General features: G+C 36.9%; 1 protein-coding gene and 1 pseudogene across 17 annotated transcripts in view; both read right to left on the reverse strand.

Annotated features, from left to right (window-relative positions):
• Window positions 1-13,662, reverse strand: part of DMD (dystrophin) — a 2,358,181-nt gene that overhangs the window by 1,386,468 nt on the left and 958,051 nt on the right. The window lies entirely within an intron of this gene.
• LOC113265793 (RNA polymerase II elongation factor ELL2-like) lies at window positions 1,678-7,161 on the reverse strand (annotated as a pseudogene).

Consider the following 13,662-nt stretch of genomic DNA (forward strand, 5'->3'; position numbering starts at 1 on the left):
AGTGATTTAAATTACATCCACATATAGACTTTAAAAAGTATGTGGATTATTCTTACAAAGTATTTAAATTCTCTCTCTCTCTCTCTCTCTAAACTATTCTAGAGAAAAAATTGTAATATTCCCTGAGTAGTAACTGCCCTATCTCTAGCATGTTACTTTTATGTGCACACACTAGTTTAACATGTAACATAAACCAATTACCAACAGTATGTATGTATGTATGTATGTACGTATGTAAGTATGTATTTACTGGATGCTGGAGACAAACATGTTTATTAAAGATAGTACCAAAATTCTGGCAAACATTTCAAAACAGATTTGCAAACATAATGCTTTCCTTTTCAATTGGCAGCACTTTGAAAAGACAATATAAGACAACACAACTTGAATCAACATTAGTTCAAAATCCTTACATTTTTGACCACATAACTTATGTTTCCACGTGATAAAACAAATGATAGCTTAAATCAACATCAACAGATAAACTCCATGAGATGAAAGTTTGTGCTGTTTGATGACAGATAATATGTTATGGTTAGATGTATCCGCTCTTTTTCTTTTTTTATTCCTGACTCCAAAAATGAAAAAGAAATCTTTAAATATACATTTCATGTACATAATGGTTTCTTTGAATATCTCTCTTCAAAAAATACTTTATAGCAGTATATAAGTAGGTTACCTACATGTTTAATTTTATAATTTTGTATCAAAACTACAGCTCTGTTACATTTTTGTAACATACTGATTTTGTCCAACATTAATAAAGCTGAAAACCCATTGAAATGGACATGCTCTTGTCTCCCACAATTCAAAAGCAATTTGACAGAAAAAGAAACCCCTCCAGTTGTTTAACCTGAGCGTTTGGCCTACGGAGAGGGGCAGCTTTTTTCTCCTCCATGTACGCTCACACCCACACCACCTCTGCACACATCCAAGTCAAGCACATGGATTCATACCCTAGGAGACCACAGTATGTTTCCCATTGCTCTAACCAAGTGGGAAGCGTGTAGCTAATGATAACCACTCTAGGTACACAGCTAGCAAACACCGCAAGGCAACCATTGCAGTGGGTGGTTAACTTGCAGAGTGGATTTAGTGTTCTAGATCAAATCAGCCTGTGCGCACATACACATAATCTATGCACATAAACATACTCATACACCTTTCTATTTTTTAACCCTCCAAAACAATGTTCTAATTTTTTTGAATTTTGTGCAAATTTCTACACATTCTATCATTTAAGGCAGAGTTTGCAATAAGAAAGGAGAGAAAATAGGCTTATGTTTATCCAAAAGCTTTTCACCTTGTACATTACTGGGGTTTTTTAACACACAAGACTTTAAAGTGTGGACACTGGGTCCCCAATATCTTAAAAAAATCATTTCAGGGGTGCCTGGGAGGCTCAGTCAGCTAAGCGTCTGCCTTTGGGTCAGGTCATGATCCCTGCATCGGGCTCCTTGCTCAGCATAGAGTCTGCTTCTTCCTCTGCCTCTCCCCTGCTCATGCTCACTCTCTTTAAAAGATCATTTCTAAAGACAAACACAAGTGTTTAAAGAAAAAAACTGGTTTGAAGTACAGACACTGGATCCCCAATATTTTTTTTGATTTTTTGATTTTTTATTTTTTAGAAATAAATTATTATTATTATTATTATTATATTATTATTATTAGGTTCAATTAGCATATAGTACATCGCTAGTTTTTAATGTAGTGTTAAATGATTCATTAGTCGCATATAATACCCAGTGTTCATCACTGGATCCCCAATATTAAACGAACTTATATCTATTGACAAATGTAAGTCTTGGGGTATGGTAGGAGGACCAGAAAAAGCAGCTTCAAAATTGCAGGGAAGCACAGTACAATGGGGAAAATGATAAATAACTTTCAACAAGCAAAGTTTCATTTTTTAAAAAATCTCATAGCAACTCATTTGGAATTTTAAATAAGTAAGTTTATTCACAGCTTCTGGTTCAAGCAGAGGTCCCGTGCCATGACTCTGTTTGCTCTCAAATTCACTGATGAGTCTTCTGATGGGAGCCAGCTTGTTATGAAGTTACTTGCAACTGTATTTTTCTTCATGAGAACTGGGACTGGACTGCTTGATCTTCTGATATTCTCATAAGACTTCCTCTTTTAAGCCCGGAAAAACCTGCTTTTGTTGTGCATCCAGTTTGATCAATCTTCTAGCTACAATCTCCATACTGGCATGCAAGGCCCTGTATGCATCATCCTCAGCACTGAAGCCATCCTTGTCTCACAGGGGGAAAATAGCAATTTATTTTGTCAAATAATCTGGGAGTTCAGTTGTTGAAAAAGGCCTGGTGGAGGCAGTACAAACCTCTTTAACTCCTTCAATGGAATCAGGACTGGAGTTATTCAGCTTGGCAATTTTCTCATCTCTTTTAAGGTCCTCTTCCTTTTCTTCAGTTGTCTCAATGTCGTGCATTTCAATTTGGCCTTTTCCTTCGGTTTTTAGACTTTTTTGGACTTTTTGTAAGACAATGAATCGTTTTCTTCCACAGGCTTTGGACACTTCAGTAGAACTGAACCAGGGTTAGGGTTTCCAGAGAAGGCCTAGAGGTATATTTATCTTGTTGGTCCTGATAGATACTAGTGTTTTGATTAAAACTGTCAACAGGTAGGTCTTGAGTCCCCTGGCCTGCTGGAGTGCTAGGGGAACTGGAGTTAGCATTTAGAATCAGAGGAGGATTGGAGCCGGGCAGGTGGGTTGAAGGCAGCGGTAGAAGGGAAGGGGACAGCAGCGGCTGCAGGAGACAGCAGGACGTCTGGAACAGATTTTTCACTGGTGGGATTCAAGTGACCATTTAATGTTGGAAGCACTCGACCTGTCAGGTGAGATATTCAAGTTTTTTTATTCATTAAAGATCAATGAAATCTGAATCTCAAAGCCAATTCTGAGAAGAGGCAACGTCTCCTCTAGAACATGCAGGAGATCCTGAATGGCTGGTGCTGGCAGCATTCTGAGATAGATTTAGTGCACTGGAGAGCACTGCCTAACACGTTCTATTTCTATTTCACTGCATCGGGCCAGTCTCTTCGAAGCACTTTAAAAACATAATCCTTTAAGGTGTATGAGAGGTTTTTAGGATTCAGATTGGCTATCTGTTGCAGAATTGCTCCCAGGGAGTTCTCGCTCTCTCTTTTTTTTTTTTTTTGGACTGCCACCATGTTTCTGCAGCGGAACCACAGCTCAGGTTTCCTGTAGGTCTTCGTGGCCAGTAAGTGAATCATCCTGTCCTTATGTCGCCCCTGAGAAACACTGCTGCTGTCATGTGTCTTTTGAGTCATATCTGCAAGGTTCATGGAGGTTGACCCTTTCCTCTCAGGCATCGCATCTGAAAGACTGTGAGGTACTTTCCGAATTGACTCTCTTGTACCTACATAAGGTCCACCCGGTTTGATCACTTCTGTGCTTCTGTCGTGGGATTCCTCCGCCAGGCTCATTCTTCCTCGTGTCATCTCAACCTAGTCGTTTGTGGCACATGCTGCACCTTTAGCATGTACAAATCCTGGGCCACTGAGCTGGGAGGCTCCAGAACTAGAGAACGTTGTCTGGATGCAGCCAAAGCTGCCCCGGGGATTGTCTTTACCCACATTTGACCAAGAGAAATTAAAGGCATACACTTCCTCGAGTGCCCAGATCGCCGTCTCAGTGAGCTTCACAGGGAGTCAGGAGATGTTTTGCCCCAGCCACCTCCGCAGCTCTAGCCTCCACCGTGGCCCCGGCTGCTCTGGCTTCTGCAGCTGCCACCATAGCCATGGTCATCCCGCTGCTTACGTACTGCCATATACCGACCACCGACGGTTTTTAGATGAAAAAAAAAATGTTGTAATGATCGTTGTGTAAAGGGGAAATTTTAGGACAAAAAATATGGATCATTTATTTTAATTCCATTATGATGCACTTCAAAGTCTTAAACTCCAACTTTTTGACTTTAATATAAATAAGAGAATTATTTTCCCATAGCCACTAGATCTTTACAATGGGAAATATCTCAAATATAGATATGTTTTATTTTGTGTAGAATTAGGGCTACAAAAAACTGTAACTCCTATTTTTTACAAATACTTTTGATATCTAAGATAATAAGCCTTGTCATAATTTCTAACATACTTGATGCTACATGTTTGGATTGATCTACCTAGAAGATATTAAAATATGACTCAAATAATACAAATGTAATTTGCATCATAAAAAATCCACCTATTTCTAGGAGGCTTGAAGACCCACCCAATTTCTTAAAAATTGTCTACCCTACCATCTTTTCAAAAAGGGAGTACCGTGCACATATTGCTTTCAACACAATGTAACTGATTTTCGTACTTCTTATAGTTTCACTCTCTACTCCTTTTGAATGATGTTAATTTATGACAGAAACCATAGCACTGAAATAATAATGCAAGATAACCAAAGGAAACATGCTAACATAAATCAATGAATTCAACAATATTAGCCATTTAGTTATTACAGCCAAATATTTGGGATTTTTTTTTTCTGAAACATATTAGAAGTAGGAAGATCGGTAGGAGAAGAAAGGGATAAAGAAAGGGGGGGTAATCAGAAGGGGGAATGAAGCATGAGAGACTATGGACTCTGAGAAGCAAACTGAGGGCTTCAGAGGGGAGGGGGTGGGGGAATGGGATAGGCTGGTGATGGGTAGTAAGGAGGGCACGTATTGCATGGTGCACTGGGTGTTATACGCAACTAATGAATCATCGAACTTTACATCAAAAACTTGGGATGTACTGTATGGTGACTAACATAATAAAAAATTATTATAAAAAAAGAAACATTAGAAGTTCTTTAAGTGAACTTCCTAGTGACTATGTCAGTATACATCAGGTAAAATGGTATGTAACATATCTGTGAATGGATTAGTTGTGAAAAAATAGCTTCAGAGAAAATCTTATCCCTTGTAGCCATAAACTACACCATCTGCCTGATTTGAGGATAAAGATACAAAAGGCCTAATTGTGGGATGTATATTGCATCCCTTTGACCCTAGTGGAGATGGGAGTCAAGCACAGGAGAGACACACTCAAACCAAAGCACCATCTTCATAAATGAAAGGAAATGTACTGAGACTTCTAAATAGATACAGCATCATGTCCCTAGTATCCACTTAAGTAGCATCTTAGGTTTGTAATCTCATAGATTGCTGACTACAATTTATTAATTTTAGTAGGACATCCTATTAAACAAATCCAAATGAAGACCTCCATATACTAGATTCCTTAAGGTTAATTTTATAGAAATTCCAAACTATACTAATGTGATAAACTTTACACTGTAGGGTTTTTTTTTTTCACTATATGAATGAGTCACAAAAAAATAATAACATTCTTTTAGATACACAGTCAACCTATTAAGGAAACTATTTTAAGAAGGGCCCTTGGTATTCTAATAATAATAGATAATTTTGATAATTCATTAAAGGCTTATAACTCAGCCAATCCAACATTAAATTTAACTTACAGTTAATGAAAGTCTTTAATGCATTCATTCATCACGAATCTGTCTAAATAACAAATATTTATTGAACACACACTGTGTGTCAAAAATGAACAGAATAAAAGAAGTTATGGTCTAGTAATGCTGTTATAAATATTGGGGTATATGTGCCACTTCGAATCAGTATTTTTGTGTCCTTTGGGTAAATACCTAATAGTGCAATTGCTGGATTGTAGGGCAGTTTTATTTTTAACTTTTTGAGAAACCTCTATACTGTTTTCCAGAGTGGCTGCACCAGGTTGCATTCCCACCAACAGGGTAAGAGGGCTCCCCTTTCTCCACATCCTTGTCAACATCCGTTGTTTCCTGTGTTGTTAATTTTAGCCATTCTGACAGGTGTAAGGTGTCATCTCATCATGGTTTCAATGTGTATTTCCCTGATGATGACTGATATTGAGCATTTTTTCTTATGTCTGTTAGCCACCTGTATGTCTTCTTTGAAAAAAAATGTCTGTTCATGTCTTCTACCCATTTCTTAACTGGATTATTTGGTTTTTGGGTGTTGAGTTTGATAAGTTCTTTATAGACTGTGGCCACTAACCGTTTATCAGACATGTCATTTGCAAACATTTTCTCCCATTCCGTAGGTTACCTTTTAGTTTTGTTGATTGTTTCGTTTGCTGTGCAGAAGCTTTTTACATTGATGAAGTCCCAATAGTTCATTTTGCTTTTGTTTCCCTTGCCTTCAGAGACGTGTCTGGTAAGAAGCTGCTATGGCTGAGATTAAAGAGGTTGCTGCCTGTGTTCTCTAGGATTTTTGATGGTTTCCTGTCTCACATTTAGATCTCAGCCATCAAAAAGAATGAAATCTTGCCATTTGCAATGATGTGGTTGGAGCTAGGGTATATTATGTTAAATGAAATAAGTCAGAGAAAGACAAATACCATATGATCTCACTCCTCATATGTGGAATTTAAGAAACAAAACTGATGAACACATGGGAGGGGGAGAAAAAGAGAGAAAAAAGAGAGGGAGGCAAACCATAATAGATTCCTAACTATAGAGAACAAACTGAGGGTTGATGCAAGGAGGTCGGTGGGGGATGGGTTAAATGCGTGATGGGCATTAAGGAGGGCACTTGTTGCAATGAGCACTGGGTGTTATATGTAAGTGATGAATCACTAAATTCTACACCTGACACCAATTTTACCATACATGTTAACTAACTAGAATTTAAATGAAAACTTGAAATAAAAAGAAGTTATGGGCTGAACTGTGTCTTTTTTTTTTGCATCTACACTTTTATTAGAAACATTTATATCTTAATGAGAGAAGATGTTAGTCGAAGGACGCATTATAGCATTATACACAGTGTAGTTTCAGTGAGTTAAGAATACAACTAGGCCCATATGATTGTACATACATATTTACAAAGACTTGTATGTTAATGAAAGAAGATGTTAGTTGAAGGACACATAATATGCATTGTAGTCTCAATGAGTTCAGCACAGAACTATTTCAATATGTATCTACACTTACGTTTTGAAACATATCTTTAAGTTTTTAAAATTCTAGTTAGTTAACATAGAGTGTAATATTAGTTTCAGGCCTCAATATAGTGATTCAACGCTTCCAAAAATCACCCTGTGCTCATCACAATAGCACGAGTACTCCTTAATCCCCATCACGTGTTTCACCCATCCCCCCACTCCCCTCCTCTCTGGTAATCATCAGTTTGTTCTCTACAGTTAAGAGTCTCTTAGTTTGCCTCTCTCATTTTTCCCCATATGATCATTTGTTTCATTTCTTAGATTCCACATGAGTGAAATCATATAGTATTTGTCTTTCTCTGACTGACGTATTTTGCTTAACATAATATCCATGTCATTACAAATGGCAAGATTTTATTCTTTTTGATGGCTAATATTCCATCGTGTGTGTGTGTGTGAGAGAGAGAGAGACTATGTCTGTGTGTGTATACCCCACATCTTCTTTATCTACTTATCATTCAATGGACATATGTGTCTCCTTAAAATTCATATGTTGAAGGGGCGCCTAGGTGGCTCAGTTGGTTAAGTGTCTGCCTTCAGCTCAGGTCATGATCCCACGGTCCTGGGATCAAGCCCCATGTTGGGCTCGCAGGGAACCAGCCTATTTCTCCCTCTGCCTGACACTTCCCCTCCCCCCAGCTTGTGCTCTCTCTTTCTCTCTCTTTTAAATAGATAGATAGATAGATAGATAGATAGATAGATAGATAGATAGATAAATAATCTTTTTTAAAAATTCATATGTTGAAGCCCTATCCTTATCTACTACATTATTAGGTGACAGGGACTTTATAGATAGAAACTTTACATAGGGATTTTAAGTTAAAATGAGGCTGTTAGGGTGGGATCTAATCTAATGTGAAAGGTATCCTTATAAGAAGAGGAAATCTTGACACACAGAAACACACCAGGGACATGTGAGCACACAAGAGAGACCATGTGAGGACACAGCAAGAAGATAGTTATCTACAAGCCAAGGAGAATGGCCCCAGAAGGAACCAAACCTGCCAATATCTTGATCTTAGACTTCAAGCCTCCAGAACTGTGAGAAAAGAAAAATTCTGCTGTCTAGGATACCCAGTCTTTGGTATTTTGTTATGGCAGACCTAACAAACTAATACAAAAGACATTTAAGAGGGACTGATTCCATAGCATTACAAAATATTTCACAAAACTCAAGTCATTGAAAGTAAAGATGTATTTATTACAGTGGGAAATTTTTAGAAAATGCATTACAAATACTAGAGTAAAATTATTTAAAATTATTTAAATAGAGATTTTTAAATAATTTATTGTGATTCAACTTCCCAAATACATAAATGCTATCACTTTGTAATTTTGTTTTATGTGGGGAAGATGCAAGTATCTCGAGCTGAACAACTTAGATTTAAGTGTTAGGTCAGTTAACTGCTACGATTACCAACATGTGTATGTCTTTTAAAATTACAAAAATAAAAACATTTTTTATAGATTTATTTATTTTATAGAGATAGAGAGAGTGAGCACAGGCAGGGGTGGGAAAGAGCAGAGCATGAGGGACAAGCAGACTCCATGCTGAGTGCAGAGCCTAACACACAGGGCCCGGTCTCATGACCCTGAGATTATGACCTAAGCCGAAAGCAAGAGTCAGACGCTCAACCAATTGAACCACACAGGTGCCCCACAAAAAAAATAATTTAAACACATCATTCTCTTGTAATGATTCTGGCAATTCTTTGAGGGTTTTTTTTTATTATTATTATCCCTCCTTCCAAGCAAAATTAAGTGACTTTCCAGAAATTCATGGCTAAATCATTTCCTCTCTCTCAAAGAAAATAATCATACCAACCCCTGAAAGAATTGCTACAAATACTAAGCAAGATTATATACTGGAAAGCAGTTCTAATTTGAACTGAGTTATATTAAGTGTTAATAGTTATTTACATTTTGTTTGATCACTGTTTATTTCAAATCTTCCAAGAACCAGCAAGGGTCATCTATTTTACTCTACTCACTCTAGAAAGGTACTTATTAAATCTTCCCAAGTAGTTGTTCAGCCTTCAAGTATATTCTTCTTTAAAGATTTCCAACACAAGAGAGTATACCTATCCTTTATTAACACATTCCACTGCTTAAACCTATCTTACTCTCAGAAAACCCTCAATGAACTGAATCTAAGTCACTTCTGTTATAATGTGAACAGGATGCTTTTTACTCACCTCAGTAAAATCAGGTAAGTGAATTAGAAATTGCTTGCTCATATGCTGTACATGTCTGCCCACGCGTAGGTTTTTGTAATGCCATATGCACAAATATAAATAGATGTACACAGTGCTTGAATTTATGGCTTTATCTGGTTATTACTTAGAAATATTGGCCCTAATTTGAATTAAAAAGAATAGAGCTAAGCAATTGGAAGATAACCAGTCAGCTCTACAATCACTCAAAGATGCTGGTTCCTATCATTGCCTAAAGGGGTGTAACAAGTCTAAGAGATTGGATCAAATGGGACTGACAGAAAGCTAAACAATTTTTTTAAAGAATCACTAACATTAGGATTAGAAACCTCTTCTCTAGAGAAAAAAAGAGTATTTCTCTGAGTTTCCATTTAAGTATATGAATCCTTTGAGCTTTTAGAAGTAATGCATATTTTTGTAAAGCTATGTAAACATTATGTACATAAATGAAAATGAATTATAACATCTCATGAACCGATAAGAAGAAATTAATTTTTATTTATGTTCTCATTTTATCTCACCAGTAAGAGAAGCTAAAGGTCGGTTCACTTACTCTAACACACTTTCATGGGCTAAATCACAACTCCATTATCATCTATGCTTAGATTTGCAATGGGGAAGCCTTCCCCTTCCCATTTCATTTATATCCCATACCGTTATACATGCCAAGGACATTTCTCATCTGAGTTCCTTTGTTTGTTTCTGTTGGTTTTTCAAAGCAAAAGTGAAAAGTAGCTATCAGAGGAACATTTGGATAAAGGCAACTGAGGAAAATCTGACAAGCCTGGAAGGTAAAACTTAACGTATCTTGACCCTTGAATTTATTGAGGCCAGGGATGGAATGTAAGAGCTGAACTGTGCCCATCAAGACTGGCATGAAGAGATAAAGTGGTCCCAGGAGTCTGTCCACTAAGAAAGGAACAATTCTGTGCCATAGCCCACACAATGCAGCAGCAACTGGGATTTATAAGAAAGGGAGACAGCAGGCAGCCCATCTCATTTTATCAAAGTTCCAGACCCTGGGATATACTTCCCAGCTAAATGACGTTTATGTGTAACGAGCCTTCTGAAAATTAACATTTCTTGATGTTTCTTTCCTACTTTATAAACACAGCAGAGTTAAAAAGGATGAGCAACTTCACCTTACCGATGGTAATGTGGAAATAATATCAAATAACTTACTGAATGGGACGAAATAACACCCATCATGAGGCTAGAAACAGGGCAGAGTACTACTGACTACTGTTTAGCCAACTCTAGGATTCTCTTCTTAATTTTACATGTTTTTACAAACTGCTAACCAAAGTAGCATATTATAAAACAGCACGCCTTATATATTCACTGTCTAACATATGGTCCAGGGTGGGAAAATGTGTCCTGATGTATTGGGAAACACTTATTGTAGGTTTCTCTGAAATTCTCATTCTTACTCCTGTTTAAATGATCCTGTAGTACTTTCTGACCGAACTCAAGGGACCTGTGAAGGTACACTTGCCACTTCTAAAGGTGCAGTTTAAAGGTGACCCAGACACAGAGATGAGTTATGTAACTTGCCTAAGGCCACGGAGGACACAGGATTGAGTTTCTGGGATCTGACCTCAGATCCATCCGGCTACAAGCTTATGTTCTTTCATGATGTCATTTACTAAGGGGAACGCACAACATGCAATACGCCTTGTAATGCGTGCTACAGAACCTAGTGAGACGTACAGATGCTGAACCCTTTTTGTGTATTTTCATATTTAATTCTGGCAGAAGTTTGACTAGATTTAACCACTCATTTTATCTAACCTACTTAACAAGGATTTGAAGCCTAATGTTATAATTTCATCTAAGAACATTTTTGACATTTTACCTCCCTATTTGTTTAAAGTATTGTTAAAAATCAGAAAATACTTACATTCCCAGATGAAGAACATGTGCTCTTTTGCAAAGTCTTCTTTTTCAAAGGTAAATATGACTGTCTGATTCGTTAATGAAATTTTGTCTTGGTGATTATGCTAAAAACATAGTGAGATTTTTAACTTGAAGAAGCATGTTCCCTTGTGCCATTACAGTCAGTTCCATATATTATTTATGAGTTTATAAAGTGCTAATGAATAAATCTGGAAAGGCCCAGTTGTTGATGCCATTATTATTTGCAGGCTATTATTTAATGTTCTGTGGCAGCTTAATAAACTCTGTACTCCCCAGCTCCCACCAGTCTATTCAACTGGGATACTAGAAAATAAAGAGCAGGAGTCCTAAAAGGAGCATTCCAGCATGAGAGTGTCCTTGCCAGTGTCCATTGCATTCCTGGGCATTCTTTGGTAGTTTAAGGTTTTACTGCTCCTGATTTTTTTATGCCTCATGGTTTCTGGACTTCTTGAGGGGAGCTCCTTACCATTGTGCTTAATGCAATACATGAATTTCACATTGTATAAAAATGTGTCAAAGCTCAATACCCCCTCTGTAGTTATCAATACAGGGATTTTCTCCTAAGTATTGTCTTAGAACCTTTTTTTTCTTTCTTCTACATTAAATACCTGCCTACCAGTCATTTATAGCAACAACAGGGCTATTTATGGTAAATCTGAATAGCCAGAGGAGGTGAAAATCACATGTGAAGTCCTATCTTCTCCACCTCAAATTCTAGATCTTTACTACTTACAGTGGGTATTAATCATATAGCAGCATCTCTGAGTCTGCTCACCTGGTACATATCACCAGGCCTGAACTACAGATTGTCTCGATTTCTTGTCCCAGTTCTACTGTTGCCCAACTCAGTAATATCTCTCAGCAAACACTTAACCTTGTTATGGTTTATATTTCCCACTAGTGAAAGGGGGATAATAGTATCTGGACTGGTACCCTCCTTGCCAGGTCAACAAATGTGAAAATGCTCTGAAAACTTTGATAAATTATTGAGATGCTTGTGATTGGTAAAATAGAGCTTAGTTGGTGGAAGATTTGCTTTTGTTTCCAGATGTGATAAGTCTACAGTGTAACAGAACTTTAATACAGGATACAGCAAAACATCTCAGCATGACACTAAAATGACTAGTTTTTCATATTTTACCTACAGTCTATTACAGCTTATATTTTACAAAAGAGTTGAAAATCTTCGATTTTTAAATTCTAAACCAGGAACATAATCCATTATGTGTCTTATTTGTAATCAGGTGAATGGAAAACAGATATCCCTCTATGCCTCATTCTAACTCTATGCATTGAACTATTCCATCTGTAAGAAATCACAAATTCTAATGTGTATGCATCATAAAATGCACAAAATAATCTAGGTATAAGGAAATGGGGAATAAAGGGGATTGTAGCAAAATGGAGAGTTTGTGCTAAAGGTGGCAGAGCTATTTAATTCTTCCTGAGGTTAATAGTCAGGAGAACAGGCAAAGGATCACCAGATCAGTTGCTTTTTCCACAGAGGCTAGACATTTATAGTTTGATATCACATTTCCTAAACTTAAAACACTGATAACTAATAAAAACACTATTAAATACCATGTGTACTAAACAGAACTTCATTTGAATAAACACCATGTGGACTAAACAGAACTTTATTTGAATATACTTTTATGTTGTTTTTTTTTTTAAGATTTCATTTACTTATTTGAGAGAGTGAGTGAGAGAGAAAGAGCACAGGAAGAGGGGCAGAAGGAGAGAGGGAGAAGCAGGCTTCCCACTGAGCAGGGAGTCTGATGCGGGGTTCGATCCCAGAACCCTGAGATCATGACCTCAGCAGCAGACACTTAACCAACGGAGCTGCCCAGGTGCCCCAAATATACTTGTAATTTTAGATGCAAAACACCAATTCCCAGAAAGACAAATACTCAAACTGACCCAAAAAAATGGGAAATCTGGAAAATGGAGAGGAAACCTGAAGGTGGAAATGAAAAATGAAAAGTCTTATTTAAATATATTTAATCTTTCATTTAAAACTTCTCCGATAAAGAAAATTCCAGGTACAAATGGCAAGTTCTGAAGCCTGCACAATCAGGCGCTTAAACCTAGCAACCTATTCACCATACAGTACATCCCTGGTTTTTGATGTAAAGTTCGATGATTCATTAGTTGCACATAACTGTATGGTGACTAACATAATATAATTAAAAAACATTAAAAAATAAATTAATTAATTAAAAACCTTTTTATGAAAAAGAAAAAAAAAAAACACCTAACAACCTATTACAAGGAAAACAATAGGCCAATCTTCTTCATGGACCCAATGGGAGAATTCTACATCAAAGGTTAGCAAATGTTAGAAAAGAGATCTAGTAACAAATAAAAAAGATTATACATATCATCCATGTTTGGCTTACATCAGTAATGCAAGGCTATTTTAACTCTAGAAAATGAAGCAGTGTGATTTTACATATTAAGACAATACAGAAGAAAAATAATCTGATCATTTACATTAGGAATAAAA

Source organism: Ursus arctos, chromosome X (assembly GCF_023065955.2).
Source record: "Ursus arctos isolate Adak ecotype North America chromosome X, UrsArc2.0, whole genome shotgun sequence".
NCBI classification, from domain to species: domain Eukaryota; kingdom Metazoa; phylum Chordata; class Mammalia; order Carnivora; family Ursidae; genus Ursus; species Ursus arctos.